Source organism: Lissotriton helveticus, chromosome 5_1 (genome assembly GCF_964261635.1).
Source record: "Lissotriton helveticus chromosome 5_1, aLisHel1.1, whole genome shotgun sequence".
Taxonomy (NCBI): domain Eukaryota; kingdom Metazoa; phylum Chordata; class Amphibia; order Caudata; family Salamandridae; genus Lissotriton; species Lissotriton helveticus.
This window is the reverse complement of record NC_136065.1, coordinates 635,055,985-635,081,538: the sequence shown is the minus strand read 5'-3', so window position 1 is coordinate 635,081,538 and position 25,554 is coordinate 635,055,985. Positions and strand designations below refer to the sequence as shown.

The window sequence follows — 25,554 nt, the reverse complement described above, 5'->3', positions numbered from 1 at the left end:
ATCCATCGTTTTTTGCACTCCACACCACCCCAGTTCAGATATGGCCATATGCAAATCAGCCTTGACCCTGTGCCCCATGGGAACAGTCCAGCCCGAACTACCAAGCCATGTCTTTCCTAGACCGGAATCAAGCATCCTAGGACCGGTTTCTGGCTATCAGCCGTCTTCAGCCAGGATAGCTTGACTACAGTGGTGTGGAGAGCATGGGACTCACGTCTGAGCATACCCATCCCACTCGGGGTGACAATTGCAAAAACAACAGTTGATGGACTGAATGCAGAACAATGTCATACATTCACCCCAGTACAGAGATCTGGGCCTAAATCCATCGTTTTTTTGCACTCCACACCACCTCAGTTCAGACGTGGCCATATGCAAATCAGCCTTGACCCTGTGCCCCATGGGAACAGTCCAGCCCGAACTGCCAAGCCATGTCTTTCCTGGACCGGAATCAAGCATCCTAGGACCGGTTTCTGGCTATCAGCCGTCTTCAGCCAGGATAGCTTGACTACAGTGGTGTAGAGAGCACGGGACTCACGTCTGTGCATACCCATCCCACTCGGGTTGACAATTGCAAAAACAACAGTTGATGGACAGAATGCAGAACAATGTCATACATTCACCCCAGTGCAGAGATCTGGGCCTAAATCCATCGTTTTTTTGCACTCCACACCACCCCAGTTCAAACATGGCCATATGCAAATCAGCCTTGACCCTGTGCCCCATGGGAACAGTCCAGCCCGAACTGCCCAAGCCATGTCTTTCCTGGACCGGAATCAAGTATCCTGGGACCGGTTTCTGGCTATCAGCCGTCTTCAGCCAGGATAGCTTGACTACAGTGGTGTGGAGAGCATCGGACTAACGTCTGAGCATTCCCATTCCACTCGGGGTGACAATTGCAAAAACAACAGTTGATGAACAGAATGCAGAACAATGTAATAAATTCACCCCAGTACAGAGATCTGGGCCTAAATCCATCGTTTTTTTGCACTCCACACCACCCCAGTTCATATGGAACAGTCCAGCCCGAACTGCCCAAGCCATGTCTTTCCTGGACCGGAATCAAGCATCCTGGGACCGGTTTCTGGCTATCAGCCGTCTTCAGCCAGGATAGCTTGACTACAGTGGTGTGGAGAGCATGGGACTTACGTCTGAGCATACCCATCCCACTCGGGGTGACAATTGCAAAAACAACAGTTGATGGACAGAATGCAGAACAATGTAATAAATTCACCCCAGTACAGAGATCTGGGCCTAAATCCATCGTTTTTTTGCACTCCACACCACCCCAGTTCAGACATGGCCATATGCAAATCAGCCTTGACCCTGTGCCCCATGGGAACAGTCCAGCCCGAACTGCCAAGCCATGTCTTTCCTGGACCGGAATCAAGCATCCTAGGACCGGTTTCTGGCTGTCAGCCGTCTTCAGCCAGGATAGCTTGACTACAGTGGTGTGGAGAGCATGGGACTTACGTCTGAGCATACCCATCCCACTCAGGGTGACAATTGCAAAAACAACAGTTGATGGACAGAATGCAGGACAATGTCATAAATTCACCCCAATACAGAGATCTGGGCCTAAATCCATCGTTTTTTGCACTCCACACCACCCCAGTTCAGACATGGCCATATGCAAATCAGCCTTGACCCTGTGCCCAATGGGAACAGTCCAGCCCGAACTACCAAGCCATGTCTTTCCTAGACCAGAATCCAGAATCCTAGGACCTGTTTCTGGCTATCAGCCGTCTTCAGCCAGGATAGCTTGACTACAGTGGTGTGGAGAGCATGGGACTCACGTCTGAGCATACCCATCCAACTCGGGGTGACAATTGCAAAAACGACAGTTGACGGACAGAATGCAGAACAATGTCATACATTCACCCCAGTACAGAGATCTGGGCCTAAATCCATTGTTTTTTTGCACTCCACACCACCCCAGTTCAGACATGGCCATATGCAAATCAGCCTTGACCCTGTGCCCCATGGGAACAGTCCAGCCCGAACTGCCAAGCAATGTCTTTCCTGGACCGGAATCAAGCATCCTAGGACCGGTTTCTGGCTATCAGCCGTATTCAGCCAGGATAGCTTGACTACAGTGGTGTAGAGAGCACTGGACTCACGTCTGAGCATACCCATCCCACTCGGGGTGACAATTGCAAAAACAACAGTTGATGGACAGAATGCAGAACAATGTCATACATTCACCCCAGTGCAGAGATCTGGGCCTAAATCCATCGTTTTTTTGCACTCCACACCACCCCAGTTCAAACATGGCCATATGCAAATCAGCCTTGACCCTGTGCCCCATGGGCACAGTCCAGCTCGAACTGCCCAAGCCATGTCTTTCCTGGACCGGAATCAAGCATCCTGGGACCGGTTTCTGGCTATCAGCCGTCTTGAGCCAGGATAGCTTGACTACAGTGGTGTAGAGAGCACGGGACTCACGTCTGAGCATACCCATCCCACTCGGGGTGACAATTGCAAAAACAACAGTTGATGGACAGAATGCAGAACAATGTCATACATTCACCCCAGTGCAGAGATCTGGGCCTAATCCATTGTTTTTTTGCACTCCACACCACCCCAGTTCAGACGTGGCCATATGCAAATCAGCCTTGACCCTGTGCCCCATGGGAACAGTCCAGCCCGAACTGCCCAAGCCATGTCTTTCCTGGACCGGAATCAAGCATCCTAGGACCGGTTTCTGGCTATCAGCCATCTTCAGCCAGGATAGCTTGACTACAGTGGTGTAGAGAGCATGGGACTTACGTCTGAGCATACCCATCCCACTCGGGGTGACAATTGCAAAAACAACAGTTGATGGACAGAATGCAGAACAATGTCATAAATTCACCCCAGTACAGAGATCTGGGCCTAAATCCATTGTTTTTTTGCACTCCACACCACCCCAGTTCAGACATGGCCATATGCAAATCAGCCTTGACCCTGTGCCCCATGGGAACAGTCCAGCTCGAACTGCCAAGCCATGTCTTTCCTAGACCGGAATCAAGCATCCTAGGACCGGTTTCTGGCTATCAGCCGTCTTCAGCCAGGATAGCTTGACTACAGTGGTGTGGAGAGCATGGGACTCACGTCTGAGCATACCCATCCCACTCGGGGTGACAATTGCAAAAACAACAGTTGATGGACAGAATGCAGAACAATGTCATACATTCACCCCAGTACAGAGATCTGGGCCTAAATCCATCGTTTTTTTGCACTCCACACCACCCCAGTTCAGACATGGCCATATGCAAATCAGCCTTGACCCTGTGCCCCATGGGAACAGTCCAGCCCGACCTGCCAAGCCATATCTTTCCTGGACCGGAATCAAGCATCCTAGGACCGGTTTCTGGCTATCAGCCTTCTTCAGCCAGGATAGCTTGACTACAGTGGTGTAGAGAGCACGGGACTCACGTCTGAGCATACCCATCCCACTCGGGGTGACAATTGCAAAAACAACAGTTGATGGACAGAATGCAGAACAATGTCATACATTCACCCCAGTGCAGAGATCTGGGCCTAAATCCATCGTTTTTTTGCACTCCACACCACCCCAGTTCAAACATGGCCATATGCAAATCAGCCTTGACCCTGTGCCCCATGGGAACAGTCCAGCCCGAACTGCCCAAGCCATGTCTTTCCTGGACCGGAATCAAGCATCCTGGGACCGTTTTCTGGCTATCAGCCGTCTTCAGCCAGGATAGCTTGACTACAGTGGTGTGGAGAGCATGGGACTTACGTCTGAGCATACCCATCCCACTCGGGGTGACAATTGCAAAAACAAAAGTTGATGGACAGAATGCAGAACAATGTAATAAATTCACCCCAGTACAGAGATCTGGGCCTAAATCCATCGTTTTTTTGCACTCCACACCACCCCAGTTCAGACATGGCCATATGCAAATCAGCCTTGACCCTGTGCCCCATTGGAACAGTCCAGCCCGAACTGCCAAGCCATGTCTTTCCTAGACCGGAATCAAGCATCCTAGGACCGGTTTCTGGCTATCAGCCGTCTTCAGCCAGGATAGCTTGACTACAGTGGTGTGGAGAGCATGGGACTTACGTCTGAGCGTACCCATCCCACTCGGGGTGACAATTGCAAAAACAACAGTTGATGGACAGAATGCAGAACAATGTCATAAATTCACCCCAGTACAGAGATCTGGGCCTAAATCCATCGTTTTTTTGCACTCCACACCACCCCAGTTCAGACATGGCCATATGCAAATCAGCCTTGACCCTGTGCCCCATGGGAACAGTCCAGCCCGAACTGCCAAGCCATGTCTTTCCTAGACCGGAATCAAGCATCCTAGGACCGGTTTCTGGCTATCAGCCGTCTTCAGCCAGGATAGCTTGACTACAGTGGTGTGGAGAGCATGGGACTCACGTCTGAGCATAACCATCCCACTCGGGGTGACAATTGCAAAAACAACAGTTGATGGACAGAATGCAGAACAATGTCATACATTCACCCCAGTACAGAGATCCGGGCCTAAATCCATCGTTTTTTTGCACTCCACACCACCCCAGTTCAGACATGGCCATATGCAAATCAGCCTTGACCCTGTGCCCCATGGGAACAGTCCAGCCCGAACTGCGCAAGCCATGTCTTTCCTGGACCGGAATCAAGCATCCTAGGACCAGTTTCTGGCTATCAGCCGTCTTCAGCCAGGATAGCTTGACTACAGTGGTGTGGAGAGCATGGGACTTACGTCTGAGCATACCCATCCCACTCAGGGTGACAATTGCAAAAACAACAGTTGATGGACAGAATGCAGGACAATGTCATAAATTCACCCCAGTACAGAGATCTGGGCCTAAATCCATCGTTTTTTGCACTCCACACCACCCCAGTTCAGACATGGACATATGCAAGTCAGCCTTGACCCTGTGCCCCATGGGAACAGTCCAGCCCGAACTACCAAGCCATGTCTTTCCTAGACCGGAATCCAGCATCCTAGGACCTGTTTCTGGCTATCAGCCGTCTTCAGCCAGGATAGCTTGACTACAGTGGTGTGGAGAGCATGGGACTCACGTCTGAGCATACCCATCCCACTCGGGGTGACAATTGCAAAAACGACAGTTGACGGACAGAAAGCAGAACAATGTCATACATTCACCCCAGTACAGAGATCTGGGCCTAAATCCATTGTTTTTTTGCACTCCACACCACCCCAGTTCAGACATGGCCATATGAAAATCAGCCTTGACCTTGTTCCCCATGGGAACAGTCCAGCCCGAACTGCCAAGCAATGTCTTTCCTGGACCGGAATCAAGCATCCTAGGACCGGTTTCTGGCTATCAGCCGTCTTCAGCCAGGATAGCTTGACAACAGTGGTGTAGAGAGCACTGGACTCACGTCTGAGCATACCCATCCCACTCGGGGGGACAATTGCAAAAACAACAGTTGATGGACAGAATGCAGAACAATGTCATACATTCACCCCAGTGCAGAGATCTGGGCCTAAATCCATTGTTTTTTTGCACTCCACACCACCCCAGTTCAAACATGGCCATATGCAAATCAGCCTTCACCCTGTGCCCCATGGGCACAGTCCAGCTCGAACTGCCCAAGCCATGTCTTTCCTGGACCGGAATCAAGCATCCTGGGACCGGTTTCTGGCTATCAGCCGTCTTCAGCCAGGATAGCTTGACTACAGTGGTGTGTAGAGCATGGGACTTACGTCTGAGCATACCCATCCCACTCGGGGTGACAATTGCAAAAACAACAGTTGATGGACAGAATGCAGAACAATGTAATAAATTCACCCCAGTACAGAGATCTGGGTCTAAATCCATCGTTTTTTTGCACTCCACACCACCCCTGTTCAGACATGGCCATATGCAAATCAGCCTTGACCCTGTGCCCCATTGGAACAGTCCAGCCCGAACTGCCAAGCCATGTCTTTCCTGGACCGGAATCAAGCATCCTAGGACCGGTTTCTGGCTATCAGCCGTCTTCAGCCAGGATAGCTTGACTACAGTGGTGTAGAGAGCACAGGACTCACGTCTGAGCATACCCATCCCACTCGGGGTGACAATTGCAAAAACAACAGTTGATGGAAAGAATGCAGAACAATGTCATACATTCACCCCAGTGCAGAGATCTGGGCCTAATCCATCGTTTTTTTGCACTCCACACCACCCCATTTCAGACGTGGCCATATGCAAATCAGCCTTGACCCTGTGCCCCATGGGAACAGTCCAGCCCGAACTGCCAAGCCATGTCTTTCCTGGACCGGAATCAAGCATCCTAGGACCGGTTTCTGGCTATCAGCCGTCTTCAGCCAGGATAGCTTGACTACAGTGGTGTAGAGAGCATGGGACTTACATCTGAGCATACCCATCCTGAGGTTCCGTGACGATTTTATTCGTGTTTGTAACATTGTCGTAAATACATAATTTTGGTATCAGTGAACCGCAAATGATCCATTTAGTATATCCTGGTGTTTTCGCTATGCTACGAGCAAGAGCACTCCAGTTACAAACACATTTCTGTTCTACCCATGGCATCCATCTTAGACACGGAAGCCATTTTGTATTTCTTGCCCTCACATAGTCAATGGACACGCAATGACCTCTTTTTCATCTAAGGACACGTAGCCTTTACCCGGCGATTCACCGTGCAAGGGACACGTGCACCTTAGGCCAGCAACGCTGTGGCAGCATGACTCGGCAAGAACTGCCTCCCCAGCCTGAGGCCAGTCCTGCTATACTGGTTCTTGTGTTCGTTGGCCTGATCATGATTAGGCGGCCGAAGCTGGTAACCGTGCCCATTTACGACCCACAAACATCTCTTATCCTGTCTTTCTATCTTCTACACCTGGCTCTGCTCCTTTCCTTCTGGGCCTTTATTAGGGGGAGGTAACGAAATTTACGATGAGGCGGTCCGGGTCTTGAATGAGAAATTGACATGGGATTATGATGGAATAGTGGGAACCCCTCATTCGTAATGTTTTGACATCAGATACTGTTGACGATTCCTGTGCAACGCCAAATATTTATTATTTAAGACACGAATGTTTTGAACTGTGGTAACATGTAAAGAATTTGCCCCGAGCAGAATATTCAGTATATAAGGAACAACCCTCTTTGTACAAATTGAACAGGCTCCTAGACACTGCCCGTGTGCAGTTTCTGTGACTTCTGTGTCCCTGCAGTAATAAACCTTTGGTCTTTGACGCCACCATCGAGAAGCCCGTGTTTCTGTTTGTTTGTGCACCGAGACAGGTTGAACTCCGGGGTCTTCGGGTGTTTTCCCTGACACCTCTGGACGGAACCAAAAAAGTCCAGAACTCCAATTGGCGCCCAACGTGGGGCGACGTCATTCGGTACCGGTCCAAAAGCCTGAAGAGTTCGAGGAGCTTCGTGGGAAGATTTCAGAGGGAGGCGCCCCACTTCATCGATCCCGGCATATCGCAAAAGTGGCCCCGACGTTCTCTTCCACGAGGGTTCCCGTTCAGACGGCTGCAGTGGTCCGTTGCCTTGACCGTCGCCCTGTCTTGGACCCGAGGTGCAGTCCTTAGTACGGCGAGACGTGACGGGTTTCTCCTTGGTGACGTCTTCAGTACCTCAGTTAAGTATTTTGTGAGGGTTGCTCCTGTTTGGATAATCCTTTTTAGTTCTCAGTTCAGTTCAGTTCTGTAAGATTATCACTGGTTATTCTAGTTACGATAATCATTCTGTTCAGTTCAGGTATCGATACATTTATCAGTTCTGGTAGGCCTACGTTTTTGGTTCGAGTGCGCATTTTTTTTTCCTGTTTGTGTCTCGTTTGTTTTGTGTTCCGGATTATAAAATGGTAAGTCGGAAAAATTGTATGTTGTCTTGTTTCAGTTGCAACAGTGATTCCCAGTTGGAGGACTCGTGTTTGGTTCCTCCGATTGGAACTCCCCTTTATGATCTATATTGCAAATTTGGTGTGGGCCCTATCTCTTATAACGAGGTATGGATCCGCTTCACAGAGAAAGATGGTGTCCTTAGTTGGCCACTACATGGTAGTTTTGAACCTGAAGTTCTCGATAATCTAGAAAGGAGGTTGTTTAAGAAGAAAGCCCGGCCGGCAATGTTTGATTCTTTCCGTTATTGGCGAAAAGAATCTAAACAGAGAGAAATTAAAAAGTTGAAGAAAGAACAGAAAGAGCAAGAGTTGACTTTAGAACAGTCTGCTAGGCAGCTGCAACTCAACGAGTCTGAAAAAGCGATGGAGGTGGCCAATAGAGAGCGTAATTTAGCGATAGACAAGTGCTATCCTGCTTTGCCATCGAGTACGGCTAAGATAGTAGAGGACCCTGAAAAGGATCCCCTGTTGTCTTACTTGTTACGATCACCCCCACCGTATGCACAGGGTGCTACGGCTCCACCTATACCGAATGTTCAATTACCGGTTGCTGGACAACCTGGTGTCCCTGTTCCCGCTCCCCTGAATCAAGTTCCTGTACCTCCTGTGGTCAATATTAATGTTCCGTCGACAACCCCTCTTCCAGGGTTGCCGGCTTCTTTACCTATGCCTGTGTCGCTCACACCTGCTAGTTCACAAGCTATTTTTCCTGCTACTCCTACTGTTCCTAATCTATCTGTTCCAACTGCTACTCTATTTACTGCCTCTGCTAATATTATGACTCCACTTTCTGTTCGTCGGAGAATCACTGATTCTGTCTCCAATATTCTATCTCCCTTCTATAAAACTCTGATTAAGACTCCTACCTCTGACTCTGTGCAGAGGCGTAGCCAGCTTCCCAGTACTGAAGAAAGAGGAATATTAGATTCCACTGCTCTTAGATGGGTTTCAAAAGTTGGAAGATATAATGTACAAGATGTATTAGATACATTTATGCAATGGAATGAACCGACACAACGATATGTGTTCGATGAAATGTGTTTCCTTCTACGTGAGGAATTGGAAGAGGATGACCCTGAATCAAATCTAGAAGAATTAATTAATGTTCAGAAAGAGTTTGCTGCAGGTATGATAGTTGGACAAAATATAAAAGAAGCGATGGAACTGGTTCTAAGTTATAGGACCGACTCATCCCTTCGTTCACCGAGAGAGTTAGAGAAACGTAGTACGAAACAAAATCGTCAATACCCAATGAGAGAGGTTCCACCAATTTGGCGAGAAGCTGTGCAAGCTAACGCAAACCTTGGTATTGCAGCCGCTCCGGCCCAATTCCAGAGAGTATGGATACATATTCCATGGAAGCGAGCTGAAGTATTAGCAGTGAAACAGGCCTTGCCAGATCCGCGTAAAAATCCTGCAGGGTACTACAAAGAGTTGGCTCAAACAGTTGACGCTTGTGTATTGAATCTTGCTGACATAGATCTGCTATTTGGTAATGTAGTACCGCAACCAATTTGGGCTAAAATTCGTAAAGAGAATCATCCAGTTGCCCTAGGTGGTGACTGGGCAGCTATAATTGTAGCGGATGGTCAACAAATAGGTGGTTCCAAACCAGAACCCCTAATTGCTAATTTGCCTGGTAGAATAATCGATTTAATGAAAACCCTAATGCCAGCATTGCGCGTTAACTGGGACAAATTGTCCGCGTGCAAACAAAAGAAAGACGAAAGCGTCTCCGACTTTTTCACAAGATTCGAGGAGACTTTCGTGGATCATAGTGGTCAGGATATGAGCACAGAAGGAGGCCAGAGATTATTTGTTGATAAATTTGTGCACAATCTGTTGCCAGAACTTAGTGGTAAATTAAAGAATTCTGAAAGTGCGTGGGCTGTCTCTACGACTGCGCAAATACTTGCGACTGCCCAGTACTATGAAAATAGGGATAAAGAAGAGAAGGAAAAATCAGATAAAAAGACGAAAGATTTAAAAACTAAAGTACTTTTACAGCAAGCTTATCCGCCTCGCACGAATCAGACTAATATGCAGCAAGGGTCATATCAAAGAACGGATTATAATTTTCAAAGGCCACAATACCAATGGAATCAATGTGCTTATTGCAAAGTGGAAGGTCATTACAAAAATGAGTGTCCAGTTCGGGCACAAAATAATGCTGCGGCAGCTCAGAGAGGTCGTGGTAGTTCTATGCAAAACTCTAGAGGTCGAGGACGAGGTGCTATGCCTCCGCAGACGAGTGATCGCCCTTCTAATTATTTCGACCAGCGAAATGGACAATCTGCCCAACAGAATAGGTCTCCACAGTATCATGTTGAAGACTATTATGAAGCTAGTGAGGAAGTTCAGCAAAGTGAGTACTAGGACAGCCATGGACAAAGAGAGGGAGTAGTATCAGTTCCAGTAGATCAGAGTGGGCCTTATGTCGCAGTAGCAACATCAGGTATAGTCGAACCGTTTCTGTTGGATACTGGTGCAGCAAAAAGTTCTATCATTTATGCGAAACTCCCTGGCGCACCTTTGTCTGGCTTAACAAACGTTTCAGTAGGTTTTTCGGGCGCCCCTGTTCATAACCCTGTTTCTGGTCCTTTGTCTATTTCTGTTGGACCCCGTCAATTGAAAGCACCCCTGATTTTGACGACAGGTTGTAACGAAAATCTGCTTGGTTTAGACTTGTTAAAACGCCTGTACGCGACATTGTACTGTTCTCCAGCAGGAGTACAGCTTACGTTGGGTAAAAGAATAATCTCTCCGATGTACTTGTCGATGGATGCGCTCCCACCAGAGCTGCGTTCACTCCCTGATACTCTTTGGGCGACTGGTCCTAATGATGTAGGTCTATTGGAAATTCCACCCTATGTAGTAACTTTGAAAGCAAATGTCAAACTTCCACGAATTCCACAATACAGAATCTCTAGTGAAGGTGAGCGTGCACTCCTACTGATAGTGCAAGATCTGATTGAGAAAGACGTTATAGAAGAAACTAGAGGTAATGTCTGTAATAGTCCTGTACTGCCTATTTTGAAACGAACTGACCCAACAAAACCTCCAGTATATAGGTTTGTAATTGATCTCAGAGAGGTTAATAAAATTGTGATTCCACAGTTTCCTGTGGTTCCAGATATTACTGCGTTGTTAACGTTGATTCCTGCTACAGCAGCATGGTTTTCGGTTGTCGACTTGAAAAATGCCTTTTTCAGCATTCCGATAGCCGAAGAAAGCAGAGATATCTTCGGTTTCTCTCTAGGAGGACGAAGCTTCAGGTTTAAACGCGCTCCACAAGGCTATTGTGAAAGCCCATCCATTTACAGTCAAGCATTAAAAAGCCAGTTAGATTCCTTCGTACTTCCTCTTGGTTCTGCTTTAGTACAATATGTCGATGATCTTCTAGTGGCTGCTGATGACAAGGAAACTTGCAAAACAGCTACGATTTCTTTATTGCATCATTTGTCAGATTTGAAACACAAGGTGTCACCTTCAAAAATGCAATACTGCTGCCAAGAAGTGACCTACCTAGGTCATCTCTTGTCAAAGGAGGGAAGGAAGTTGACCCCAGAGAGAATAAAGGCAATTACACAGATGAATGTTCCTAGCACGCAGAGAGAAGTACGTGCCTTTTTAGGTATTACCTCATATTGTAGGCAATGGATCCCAAATTTTTCTCTTTTAGCAAAACCATTGGTAGCCTTGACTGGGAAAAATGTTCCGAGTCCGGTACCATGGTCTGCAGAATGTCAGCAGAGTTTTTCTGAATTGCGAAATGCACTGTGTTCAGCACCTGTATTGGGTACACCCGACTACAGTAAGCCATTCACGCTCTATGTCCACGAGAGAGAAGGTTGTGCATTGAGTGTGTTGACGCAGAAATTTGGTGATAAACAACGCCCTTGTGCGTATTTTTCATCAACATTAGATCCAGTAACTAGAGCATTGCCTAGTTGCTTGAGAGCTACAGCCGCAGCTGCAGCCTCCATTCGACAATCTGCTGGTTTAGTAATGAACAACATGCTAGTAGTTATGGTTCCTCATGCTGTAGATACACTCATGAACCGAACCAAGACGCAGCACCTTACCAGTGCTAGACTATCAGGTTATGAACTGACACTGTTAGCTAGTCATATTCAGATCAAAAGATGCAATGTATTGAATCCAGCAACATTGTTGCCGACTAGCCAAGAGTCGAGTGATTCCGAACCACACGACTGTTATTTCAAAACTGAGGAAGAAACAAAAGGACGAATTGATCTAAAAGACACTCCGTTATCAGATCCAGATGGAACGTTGTATGTTGATGGGTCTTGCTTCAAATTAGAGAATGGTGATGTGACTGCTGCTTATGCAGTAACGACCTTGAGTACGATCGTGGAGACTGCAAGAGTGAGTCAGAATTCTGCCCAGGCTGCAGAATTGATCGCGCTAACAAGAGCGTGCGTTTTAGCTAAGGGAAAGAGAGTGAATGTGTTCACAGATAGTCAGTACGCGTTCGGCGTGGCCCATAGTTTTGGCCGTTTGTGGAAAGAGAGAGGTTTCATTACGTCCCATGGGACTAAGATTCAACATGGTCAGCTAGTTAATGACTTGTTGGAATCTCTAACCTTGCCGACTGAAGTTGCGATTGTGAAATGCAGTGCTCATAAAGCAATCACGGATGATGTTGGTCGTGGGAATGCTTTTGCTGATGAGACTGCAAAACAGACAGCTAGAAATATGATGAGTAGAATGTATGTTGCAACGTCTGCAAGATGGATTTCTGAGTCTGGAATGTGTGAGGACACAGTGGAAAGCGTGAAGGAAATTCAGAAAGAGGCGACTGAGGAGGAAAAACTTGCATGGAGAGAGAGCACGGGTAAATTGGACTCGAGTGGGTGTTGGATTGACTTGTCGGAACAACAGCGTTGGATGTTGCCTGATGCGTATGTGCTTGCAGTAGTGACGATGGCACATGGAACAGCACACATCAGTTCAAAAGGGATTTGTAAGATGTTGGCTCCGGTCTGGAAGAATGATGGGATTAGTAAGTGTGCAGAGAGAGTGGTGAGAAATTGTATGGTATGCTTGATGCATAATCCTGGCAAGGGAATCCCCACACCTGCAGGTCATTTCGCTCCTCCCTCCTGCCCCTTCGAAGTGATCCAGCTAGACTTCATTCACATGGATCGTTGTAATAATCTGAAATACGTCCTAGTGGTAGTTTGTGCTTTCTCCAGATGGATTGAAGCATACCCGCTAAAGGACAATACTGCCTTATCCACTGCCAAAATGCTTCTTAAAGAATACTTCCCCAGATACGGAATGCCACGGATTGTATGGTCAGATAACGGAAGTGAGTTCGTAGGGAAAGTTATGCAGAGTGTGTGTGCCGGCCTAGGGATTAGACAGAAGTTTCATAGTGCGAATCATCCCCAGTCCGCGGGTTTAGTCGAGGGTTACAATGGCACCCTTAAACTGAAACTTGCTAAGATACAAGCATCCACGGGTTTGCCCTGGCCAGATGCACTGCCTTTGGCTTTGTTATCAACAAGAGCAACTGTACATTCTAGAGTAGGGCTTAGTCCATATGAAATAGTTTTTGGTCGTCCTGCAAATGTTTGGGGGGTACCTAGACCAAAAGAATTCAAGCAGCTGGAATACCCAATGTTAATTGATTACCTTTTCGACTTGACTGCTAAATTGAGTCTTATTCACCAACAGGTTTTCGATGCATTGCCAAAGCCACCGGAGAGTCCAGGCCATCAGCTGAAACCGGGTGACCAGGTGGTCATTAGAAATTTTGCAAGAACGAAAAATCTTCAGCCCAGATTCATTGGCCCTTTTCAAGTCCTACTAGCAACGAGAACTGCTATTCGTGTGGCCGGAAGGAAGAACTGGATCCATACGACACATGTCAAACGTGTGCCTCTGCCACTTCCTTACGACAACTGGGTAAAGAAAGGAATCGGTGCCTCTGAAACGGAACAAATCCCCAGGTTCATACCTTTCAGCGATGCAGAACTGATCACGGATTCACCAAATTCTGACTCTCCTCCTGAAACTGCTCTTTTGAACCCTGAACATTTGTCATCCACACCCAACGAACATTTGCCATCTGAACCAAAAGAACATTTGTCATCTGAAAACGTGAACATTGCAACGTCGGCTGAAGATACACTGTTTCCAGATCAGACAGCTCCTGCAAAACTGAGATACAACTTACGTTCTCGCAATATGGACAAATAAAGCAGGAAACTGCCTATTTTCAGATTTGAATTTTCTATACATTGCCTCCAGCCAGGAAGTTTGCTAATACTTTGTATTGTTTCTTTTTGTTTTAAAATTGCCTTGCCGTCTGGGTAGCCGTAGGGTCGTGGCTGTGTGCCTAGTTGAATCTGCGGGGGTCAGACACAAGGTCGATCTTTCTGTTAGTTATGGGAACTCCCAGGGCTGATAGAGGCATTTTCATCTACGTACACATCATCAGTGGTCGCGAACGGTCGTAGAAGATGGAGCTTCCTGAGCTGCAAAGAAAGAATGTAATTTATGTTCGCAGAAATAGACTGTACCGAATACTTCACAGCAAATGCTTTCTAATGCAATGTGCAGTTACGTTTTTAATTGTTTTGATAACGTTGGTGGGTGGAATCGTCTTTGGTGTACATTTGATTTTTATGCCAGTAACTACAGTACCTCCCCTTGATCCTACTACTTCTATGGTTTCTTCTATGCATTCTTTTCACTCATTTCCTGAACACGAACAAGCTCGACGCTCAGAATTTATTAACAATACATTTGTACAGCTCTTGCATCAACACCAACTGGTAGTTAATACTACAGACTGCTGGGTGTGTGGCTTGATACCTCACACTATGGATAAAGGCATTCCCTATCTAGTCTTGCCTTTTAGCTACAATGGATCATTTCAGGCCTTTCAGACCATTTTTTCATATGCCCTTGAGACCTATCCTCCGCGTCCACCACGGTCCACTAAATACAACTCAGCCAACAAAGCTTTAGTCCAGGGAATTATTGACATGATTAAAGACGTCAATAATACTCCATCTTACCCTAGAGATGAATTACGGGTGTATTTGAGTTGGAACTCTACAGAGTATCGCCTTAGTTTGGGAGAAAGCAAGCGTAAAAGCTCCACTTCAGTTTGGGTCGTGCCTCACCGAGGTCAGGTCTGTTTGCAAGGAAATGGGAGAAATCTGAGAGCTCAGCTAGGGAGGAGTGAGTGCGTTGAGACTTACGTATTTCCGTCTAACTCCTCCCCTGCCTTCCTTACTGCTAGGGGTACTTACTTCATCTGTCAAGACAGAGCGTATACATGGCTGCCTGCTGACTTCTCAGGTTCATGTTATATTGCTCGATTGTTACCTCCGACATACACTGCTTCTTCAGATTATCACAAGACCAGGGTAGCAAGAGGTGTCTTCAGCAAGGAAGATACCGCTGGTCAGGAAGCTGGAGACTTCTTCAAAGGTTTCCTTCCGTTTTGGGGGCCTATGGCCAATAGTAGAAATCTACGTCAACTAACACGGGTAGTTGAATCTACTATTACAGAAACTGCTGGTGCCCTTAGTAACTTAACAGCTGAGTTTCAGGCGGATCGTCTCATGACGTTGCAGAACCGAATGGTTCTAGACGTAATACTTGCAGATCGAGGTGGGGTATGCAGAATGATCCAATCGAGCTGCTGTGTCTTTATTCCAAATAATGCTCCAACAGTCTATGAAGCGATCTCTAAGCTACACAAGATTTCCGACTCCATATACGTAGACAAGGGAAACTGGTCCTTCATGGAGTGGTTTTGGACTCTGGTATCAGCGTGGGGATGGAAGGTTCTGATGGTCATTGGTGTCATCCTAGTATTTCTGTTCTCGTGCTGCCTTATTATCCAATGTGGTCCCGCTCTGTGTAGTCTCTGTGCTGCAACCTGTTTCAGAAAACCACCTGCATTAGGAGAAAAGACACGAGACAGGATGATGATGCAACAACATGTCACTGACCTAATGAGCATAGAGTTAGATTCTGACATAGACTGAGTAATTGCCTATGTAAGGGCAAAAGGAGGGTCTGAGGTTCCGTGACGATTTTATTCGTGTTTGTAACATTGTCGTAAATACATAATTTTGGTATCAGTGTACCGCAAATGATCCATTTAGTATATCCTGGTGTTTTCGCTATGCTACGAGCAAGAGCACTCCAGTTACAAACACATTTCTGTTCTACCCATGGCATCCATCTTAGACACGGAAGCCATTTTGTATTTCTTGCCCTCACATAGTCAATGGACACGCAATGACCTCTTTTTCATCTAAAAACACGTAGGCTTTACCCGGCGATTCACCGTGCAAGGGACACGTGCACCTTAGGCCAGCAACGCTGTGGCAGCATGACTCGGCAAGAACTGCCTCCCCAGCCTGAGGCCAGTCCTGCTATACTGGTTCTTGTGTTCGTTGGCCTGATCATGATTAGGCGGCCGAAGCTGGTAACCGTGCCCATTTACGACCCACAAACATCTCTTATCCTGTCTTTCTATCTTCTACACCTGGCTCTGCTCCTTTCCTTCTGGGCCTTTATTAGGGGGAGGTAACGAAATTTACGATGAGGCGGTCCGGGTCTTGAATGAGAAATTGACATGGGATTATGATGGAATAGTGGGAACCCCTCATTCGTAATGTTTTGACATCAGATACTGTTGACGATTCCTGTGCAACGCCAAATATTTATTGTTTAAGACACGAATGTTTTGAACTGTGGTAACATGTAAAGAATTTGCCCCGAGCAGAATATTCAGTATATAAGGAACAACCCTCTTTGTACAAATTGAACAGGCTCCTAGACACTGCCCGTGTGCAGTTTCTGTGACTTCTGTGTCCCTGCAGTAATAAACCTTTGGTCTTTGACGCCACCATCGAGAAGCCCGTGTTTCTGTTTGTTTGTGCACCGAGACAGGTTGAACTCCGGGGTCTTCGGGTGTTTTCCCTGACACCTCTGGACGGAACCAAAAAAGTCCAGAACTCCAATCCCACTCGGGGTGACAATTGCAAAAACAACAGTTGATGGACAGAATGCAGAACAATGCCATAAATTCACCCCAGTACAGAGATCTGGGCCTAAATCCATTGTTTTTTTGCACTCCACACCACCCCAGTTCAGACATGGCCATATGCAAATCAGCCTTGACCCTCTTCCCCATGGGAACAGTCCAGCCCGAACTGCCAAGCCATGTCTTTCCTGGACCAGAATCAAGCATCCTAGGACCGGTTTCTGGATATCAGCCGTCTTCAGCCAGGATAGCTTGACTACAGTGGTGTAGAGAGTACGGGACTCACGTCTGAGCATACCCATCCCACTCGGGGTGACAATTGCAAAAACAACAGTTGATGGACAGAATGCAGAACAATGTCATACATTCACCCCAGTGCAGAGATCTGGGCCTAAATCCATCGTTTTTTTGCACTCCACACCACCCCAGCTCAAACATGGCCATATGCAAATCAGCCTTGACCCTGTGCCCCATGGGAACAGTCCAGCCCGAACTGCCCAAGCCATGTCTTGATCCACACACCAAATAACAATGGAGGTGACAAAATCAGAAAAAAGAAAGAAGTATTCTGGATCTTCTCCTTGGGGACTTTTACCCATGGTTTAAATAATGATTTACCGTGGGAGAACGCCATTCTTTGAAGTAATCTATAAACAAAATTAGACCACTGATCAGATTAGGTTCTTTCAATAATCAAAAACTATGTGCCCTAGTCAGTGTGTCACATGAACTAATACCTTTCCTGCCCGCTGGCGCTCCAGCTCCGTCCTTTCCCCGCCCTGCTTCCATGTAAGCACTATACCAACTCTGCATTATATCAGCTCTGTCCTGCTACTCACACTATGAAGAGTGTATTGAGTAACACGTGGACAAATAAGTAATACACCTTTAAGCAAGCAACATACGACTAACTAAGTTATACACCTTTAAGAAACCATTCAGCTCTGACAACCAATGGCGCAATGCATTATATAAACCCACCAGTACAATTAACTCAGATTCTTTTTCTGAGGCCTCAGCCATTAGGTCGTGTCAAGACGGTACGCCGCTCTTTCGTCAATTACAGGTAAGAGCCCGAATGGAAGCTAGCGCAAATTCGAATTAGGTAAAAATACCATAATATTAACATTTATAAACGGCGTCTTTCTACTCTAGATAGCCGGACGCCTGATAGCTTAAACCGTTGCTGCTTGGAAAACAACGTATCTCCGGCACGTTTTCACTTCGCTGTATATGGGTAAGAAGCAATCAGCATATATGCGCTATCATTGTGCTAGTAGTGCCACTAACTGTCTGCATACATGTTGCAACTACAGACAATCGTGGGTTAATTTATCGTGATCAACCTCAAGATTCACGGTACCTAGCTTTAAACTATAATTGTAAATTAACTTAACAAAACACGGGTTGGAAGTGACAACGCCGCGCTACTCTTTCAATCATTTGAAACATCCGGCCCCGTGCTTAGAATTAATTAGCTGTAGATAGGTGGCTGCCTTTGACAGAATCTTATCATAGCAATTACCTTTGACTTTACCCGGCCTTTAAGCATAATCGTAAATCACTGTAACACGGCTATGAAGTAAAAACGCCGCGTTATTTGTTCAATCTTTTTGAAACCTCCAGCCTGTGTTCATAGTTATTTAGTTACAGAGAGTCACCTAATCTTGAGAGAATCTTAAAAAGAGCAATTGCCCTGGCAAACATGTAATCCTGAACACCTTTGACTTGCTTTGAACAGAGAGCCGGTATCCGAACAGGATTTCGCCCCATTAGGCTGGACAACTATTTTATTTGCATCGGTCGGTTTTACTCCGTCTTGCCATTAGATCAAGCAACACAGGTAAGAGAGATAAAAATACAGCGCAACCACTCAGAAGCAAGCTTCTTATTTCAGCTTTGTGTATTTTTAGATCACTGACATTTGTAATTCCATCTGACTGAGAAGCTGCAAGGTCCTCCATAGAATCACTCATAAGAAGTTGAAACTTAGTTGCCATCAAGTCCTATATAGACAGGTGAGAGTTAAATGAAACTGTGAACACCGTTAAGAAGGTTGACCTGTGCAATATCGAACTAAGATAGAGCTTGTCTATTTCTGCCCTGTAAATCTATAGATAAATGCTCTTTGGAGATAACACAAACCACTGCAGTATATTATCATCGGTCTCTCTACCACAAATGCAGGTACTTTGGTATAAATAATATCGTGATGAAATACTATGTCCCTAGAACGATATATAGTGTATGAATAGGCCCCAGTGCTCTGGGTTTTGCTATCTAAATATGCCCCTTATGTTCAGGACTCGCTATCTAAATCAGACTAAAACTCAACCGATGCAATACTCATAATGAGTAAACAAACACCATCCTCTCTTTTACTTTTCTTTTCTACCCTTAAGCTTATCACCTGTGGTATTTTTCTATGATCTCGTCTTATGTGCTTTCCATCTAGGTAAATACACCATCCTCTCCTTTACTTCTCTTTTTTACCCTTAAGCTTATTACCTGAAGTATTTTCCTATGATCTCGTTTTTTGTGCTTTTCATTTAGGTAAATATGATACGGAATATTAATTGTCTACTTTTCTAATGCGAAAGCAAGCAGGTTTATTACTCTGTTTTATGTATCCCAGTAATAACCAATGTTACATGACATGTCAACTATTCTGTTTTTCAATTGATGCAAATATAAGCATGTCTGTTTGACACACACTGTTATTTTTAATCATTGTTATGCGGTATATCATGAAAGCTGAATATATTACTGGCCCCTAGAAATTGGCAAACTGCAGTTAGCACTATTTACTGTTTAGCATAAGGACAAAATGTAAAAGATTATTTATTTATTTACAGAAACATGATGGTAAAGTCCTGAGGAAGACACCGCCAACGTGTCGAAACGCGTAGACAGGAAACCATCCCAATTCTAGTCTAACAATTTTTATATAACCAATGCAAATGTGATAATGAACTTATCCTTTTATCAAATTTTATCATTATGTCAATGATTTCACTCGTGACGTTTTTTATGAAATTCATTAAAATGTACTTTATATGCTAATACAGTTGTGTATCATTAATCCTGTTTTCTTTGCCATCTAACTTGCTCCAGTAGTCATACTGTTTGCCTGGGTGCGTTTCTTTACATACACTGTTCCCATGAGGCACAGGGTCAAGGCTGATTTGCATATGGCCATGTCTGAATTGGGGTGTTGTGGTGAGCAAAAAAACGATGGATTTAGGCCCAGATCTCTGTACTGGGGTGAATGTATGACATTGTTCTGCATTCTGTCCATCAACTGTTGTTTGTGCATTTGTTACCCCGAGTGGGACGGGTATGCTCAGACGTGAGTCCCGTGCTCTCCACACCACTGGAGCCAAGCTATCCTGGCTGAAGACGGCTGATAGCCAGAAACCGGTCCTAGGATGCTTTATTCCGGTCCAAGGAAGATATGACTTGGAAGTTCGGGCTGGACTGTTCCCATGAGGCACAGGGTCAAGGCTGATTTACATATGGCCATGTCTGAATTGGGGTGGTGTGGTGAGCAAAAAAACGATGGATTTAGGCCCAGATCTCTGTACTGGGGTGAATGTATGACATTGTTCTGCATTCTGTCCATCAACTGTTGTTTGTGCAGCTTGCATGAGTGGACAGGTCTTGCAAAAGAAGTTTTACATGTGCATGGTCAGAGACCGAGATGTCTGACATAGAGGCCGAGAGTGTTCCACCAATCAGGGAGTGTGAGCTAAAAAAATAGTTGATGCGTGCGAAAAAAAGATGAACATGTTAGTAATATGTATAATCACGTACGTCGGCAGAGTGGTAGCGCCAAGCATCTTTTAAGCCTAAGTCCATCAATTGTTTTTCAAAGTGGAGGACATGGTCCCCACCTCATGAAATGAGCTTTCACTACGGTCCATGCTAGCTTCCCACACCAAGTTAAAATCACACCCTATGATGAGAGAGGAATCTGTGCATGTCACTCGTTCCCGTAATGTCTCCCGGAGGTAAAGGTTCTGTGCCTGATTGGGAGCGTAAATGTTACAAAGAGTGATGGGCCTATGACCAATTCTGACTGCCACTTTAAGAAGTCTGCCATCAGGGCTGCAAATTACTTTGGAGTCCCCCTGTTGAATGCCAGCCCTACAGAGTATCGCCACTCCAGCAATTTTGTAAGGGGCCAACACCCTAATTTGGAGTGGGTATCGAGGGTGAGCCATGCGCGCTACATTTGCCTTGACCAGATGAGTCTCCTGAAGGAAGAATATATCAGGGTTCAGGTGCAGGAGATAGTGCCATATCTGCTGACTCTTATTAGGGGAGTTAAGCCCCTTCACATTAAGGGACAAGAATTTCAAGCAGGGTGTGTTGGTCATGACTAGCCAGGTGTGAGGCCAAGCACAGGCAGCAGAGGGAGGGACATCGGGAGGCGGGGAATGGGAGTGCCTTCCAAGAGCATGGAGGAGTAGTCCTGTGTTAAAAAGTGCCACCATTCCTATAGAAAGAAAGAAGAGAAAGGAAGGAAAGATTATAAAAGTAAAGCACAGAAAAACAAAAGAACAAACCAATCTCGGCCAACAGGACCACATAGTCCTGTTCCAGACAAGGGATAGGCTAGGCTCACCGGCATAAGCCATCCCGGAGAAGTCACTCTCCAAGGAGCGGGCAGGGGGATAGGTCTCTAGACGAAGATTCACCTCCTGGGAAGCGTTTGAGGCTACCACCATGGTGGTTACAAGGCAGGCGAAGGCTCAGTAGAGAGGATATGAGACCCACTCCTCCATTGTGAGAGTCCATTGGAGAAGTCGGGAGGAATTATTATGCCCAGAGACGGATGGCAGCACGTTAAGGCATTATGGGGCGAGAACTTGAGGTGGAGCACCCCTCCTCCATCTAGCGGAGGGGCTGTATAATATTCTGTCAGGCCTGAAAGGAGGTCTGGTCAGCAGAGTGAGGCAGACAGCGGGGGAGACGTATCTGTGTTTATTGTGATTTCTCTGGTTGCCGTTTCAGGGGAGGCAATCTGGTTGGGCTAGGCTGTGGTGTAAGGGAGAGGCGGAGCAATTGCGCTGCCTCCTGGAAGGATCTCACCACCTGACGTTTGGACTCCCAGTGGAAAATTAGAGCAAACGGATGACCCCACTGGTACTGGATACCCAGACTTCGCAACTTGTCTGACAGGCTTGAAGTCCCGGAGTCGCCGCAGCGTAGTAGGTGCGAGGTCCTGAAAGAGCTGAATTGTGGCATTGTTGCATTTAAGCTTGAATTTGGAGCGTGCTGCTTTAAGGATTGCCTCTTTTTCAGTGAAGAAATGGACCCTGGTCAGTATGTCAGGGACAAGGCTTGGGCGCCCATGGGGCCCCAGACACAATGAGCACGGCCAAATGCTGGGGGGGAGAGATCCTCATCACCTCGTATGTCCTGGAGCAGGTCAGTGACAAAGGTCATGATATCCGTTCCTTTGGCTCCAATGGGGATCCCGCGGAGGCGTAAGTTGTTGCAATGTCCCTGATTTACCAAGTCCTCTTGTTTGAGTTGGAGATCAATATGTTTATACTCTAGGGTGGCCAAGCGTTGCCAAAGCTGTTCTTCCTCTTCTGTGCTGGCATCCACCGCTTTCTCAAGATCATCCACCCTCTCACCAATCACTGTAACCTCCATCCTGAGTTCCCTGACACAGGAGTGGACTTCAGAATAGAGCAAGCCAATTTCAGACTTCTGTTCCTGCATGAAACTGGCCATGAAGGATTGAGTGATGGGTTCAGATGTCCCCCTGCAGATGATGACATATCGCCAGAACCAGTGGAGCTAGGCTTGTTCCAAAGTGCAGCAACAGGGTTGTCTTTCAGGGGTAGAGCCATATCTTTTACTGATTTTGTGCGAGTCATGGCCTCCCAGAGCCCCGTGCCACGTGACACAGGGCAGGTAACCAAGGAGGTGAGCAGAGAGGGTCAAGAAGCTTTGCAGGTCTCTTGTATGAGGCAGAGGCATCATAGTGCAGGCTCGCAAAGGAGGATATCCAGGATCCAGAGTGGGGGAGGAGGCAAGCGGGGTGGAGAAGCACAGACAGTAGCCTTTGTAGGCCTTTTAGCTAAAAACTGCAGCTACTACAGGCCGTCATTGCCGGGCAGCACACCCCCTCGAGCGACGGCGCCAAAGGGCCACGGGACCACCTATGATGTCTCCCCCCAGGGCAAGGCGGGTGGACCGGGCAGGTGGCGCTCGCCCGTAGGGGGGTCTGACAGCCTCAAAACCCCTGACGTATTGAGGCAGCGCCCACTGGCAGGGAAGCTGTGGGATGTGGCACACCCAAGATGGCCACCGTCGAAGGCCAGGCCAGGACGCCAGGAAGGTCAGGTCCAGTGCCACAGCAGTCAGGTGGGAATCCGAAGGCCCATGTGAGGCACAAGATGCTCCCAGGCCAGGGAGTGTAGGAATATGCGTTAGACTCTGCTCCCGCCTCGCGCTGTTGCCAGAGGATTAGGCCACAGGCGTCAGCAAGTGGCTTTGTTCTCCTGCAGGGTGCAGGGACATGGGAGCGCCAGCACGCAAAGAAGGGTGTCTAGTGGAGTGGGAGGCAGATTACGAGGATCACAGGTGATGATGCCGGTGAGCAAAGGGTAGATTCAGCATGCCGCTTCACAGTGCTCCACAGGCCGGAGCAGCTGTCACCACTATACAGCACTCCCAAGGGCAGGCTGTCCCCGCCGGAATAGTAGAGCGCAGGGACCCAGGCCTTCAGCAAGCTTTTCTGGTCCAAGAAGGTGCAGGGCCCGCACGAGCGAAGCAGACGGGGAGTAAGGGGGCGATGAACTCACCGGGTCCGGTGGGCCTCCAAGTGCAGACCGCGGTGCAGTCAAGCAAGGATCTGACCTTCTGTATGCAGGGCTCCCCAGTCCGCTGCCAGGATCTGCCTCATGCCATGGGGGACCTCCTCCAGCTTATAAGGGCCCCCTCGTCTCGCATGCAGTACCTCAGCACAGAGGGTGCCTACCGCTCCGCAGCCGCGGGCAACGCCGCAAAGGCCCCAGTTTCTAACAGGGGCTTCCTCCAGACGATGGGGCCCTGGCAATCTTGCCGGAGCTCAGACGGTGCCACTTCTTGGCCAAGGGCGATGTACAGAGGCCCCGGCCGCGTCCGCCAACTATACTAGCCCGTGCCTGGTGCAGGCAAGATGGCGGCCGCCAAAGTCCGGGCAACGCGGCAAGAGAAGGCCTACTCCAGCGCCGCGACAAAGAGGTGCCCCCTCATCAGGGGATGCCCCGTCCACTCTGCCAGCCAAGCGTTCAAGGTAGGGTTGTCACTGTGGTCCCCAGCATTGCTTTACTGGCTGTACAAGGCAGCAGCTGAGCGGAGCTCTCAAAGCGTTCGTCTCACTCCATCAGCAGCGAGGCCACACCCCCCCTTAGAACTTTGGAGGAGAAGGAAGTCTCTTTGAGTTATGCTCAGCAGATGTCACTTAATTTGGAATTGAAAGAGACTGGTGCTTTAAGCTTCATTTCAGAAACAGTTCCAAGTTCAGGTATTTAATAATATACTTTATGACCTCTGTTGAGAAGTTTTAGTAAGCACACTACTATTGGTAAACAAGGTATATTGAGTGAAAAGCTGTTTGTAGAGGTGTAGATCTCTCAATGGAGCTTTTGAAACGTAGACATTAGAATATAGACAGACGTCAGCCAGTATTGCATGTTGTGTTAAAAAAATAAGTCTTCAATCTGTATGTGGTTGTAAGTAAAAGATGCAGAGCTTCTCAAATTATAATACAAAGAATCTGGATCTGTTTGTACAAATCCTAACACGCTTAGCTTACTTATATGAGAAGTTTGAGTAGAGATATTGCTATTTCTAGAGTAAATCACTGTGCTTACAGTTGGGAAAGGTGTGTCAAGAGGAATGTGTTATTTAATGAACTGCTATGGAACAATGTTTGATGGCATGTTATAATATAATTGTGAGAAAAAAGTGATCTTGTTGAGAGTTTAGAATTTTTCAGGAGAAAGGAACAACAAGTTAGTGGTACACTAGATATAAAAATGTGATTGTGGATGAAAAACGTTTGATGAATTACTGTTATCACTTATTGACTAACATGTAACTTTTATTTTTTGGTTATTTTGTCTTTTTTTAGGAGGGAGAAGGAAAACAGAAGTTGTGAATAGGAAAACTACTATATGAGAAAATATGTGGAGGAGCAAAAGCATTGTTCACTTTTGAAAAAAGAGAAATAATAACTCTGTGGAACATCAAGAAAAAAATATTAATTGGAGAAGTGATAATGTTTATATTGCTTAGGGCGAAATTTGCCCCTCTATGCAGGCTTGTCCTGTGGAGGTCTACTTGTCTCTGAGGAAAACATTGTCTGCTTACATCAGCAACAAAAAAGGATTATTGTGTTGTTTAGCAATAACTACCTGTTCATGAACAGTGTATATAGGTTGAAAGGATGTGAACGCACCTGAAGAGTTCTCCAGTTTAGCAGCAAAAGCCAACACTGTGCGTGCTATGCTTTGTGAACTCTTTTAAAAAAAGTGTAGGGAAACCTTTTGGAAACTTTGGAGATGAGAAACTTTGCTGAGACTATTTTGCCACCTAGCCTGATGTACACAAAATTGACAAACTAAAGATTCTTTGGCAGGTTAAGGTGGCTAGAAGAGAAAAAGGAAAG

The 25,554-nt window shown here is 46.7% G+C and overlaps 1 long non-coding RNA gene across 4 annotated transcripts; it reads left to right on the top strand.

Annotated features, from left to right (window-relative positions):
- The first annotated feature begins 17,899 nt into the window (after positions 1-17,899).
- Positions 17,900-19,900, top strand: LOC144753321 (uncharacterized). Of its 4 annotated transcripts, none has more exons than XR_013594295.1 (6): positions 17,900-17,949; positions 18,039-18,120; positions 18,625-18,726; positions 18,797-18,901; positions 19,001-19,070; positions 19,739-19,900. It is a non-coding gene; the product is annotated as an uncharacterized LOC144753321 (long non-coding RNA). The 4 variants fall into 4 exon arrangements; XR_013594294.1 differs by having other exon boundaries at positions 18,781-18,901; XR_013594296.1 differs by lacking the exon at positions 19,001-19,070.
- The last annotated feature ends 5,654 nt before the right edge of the window (positions 19,901-25,554 follow it).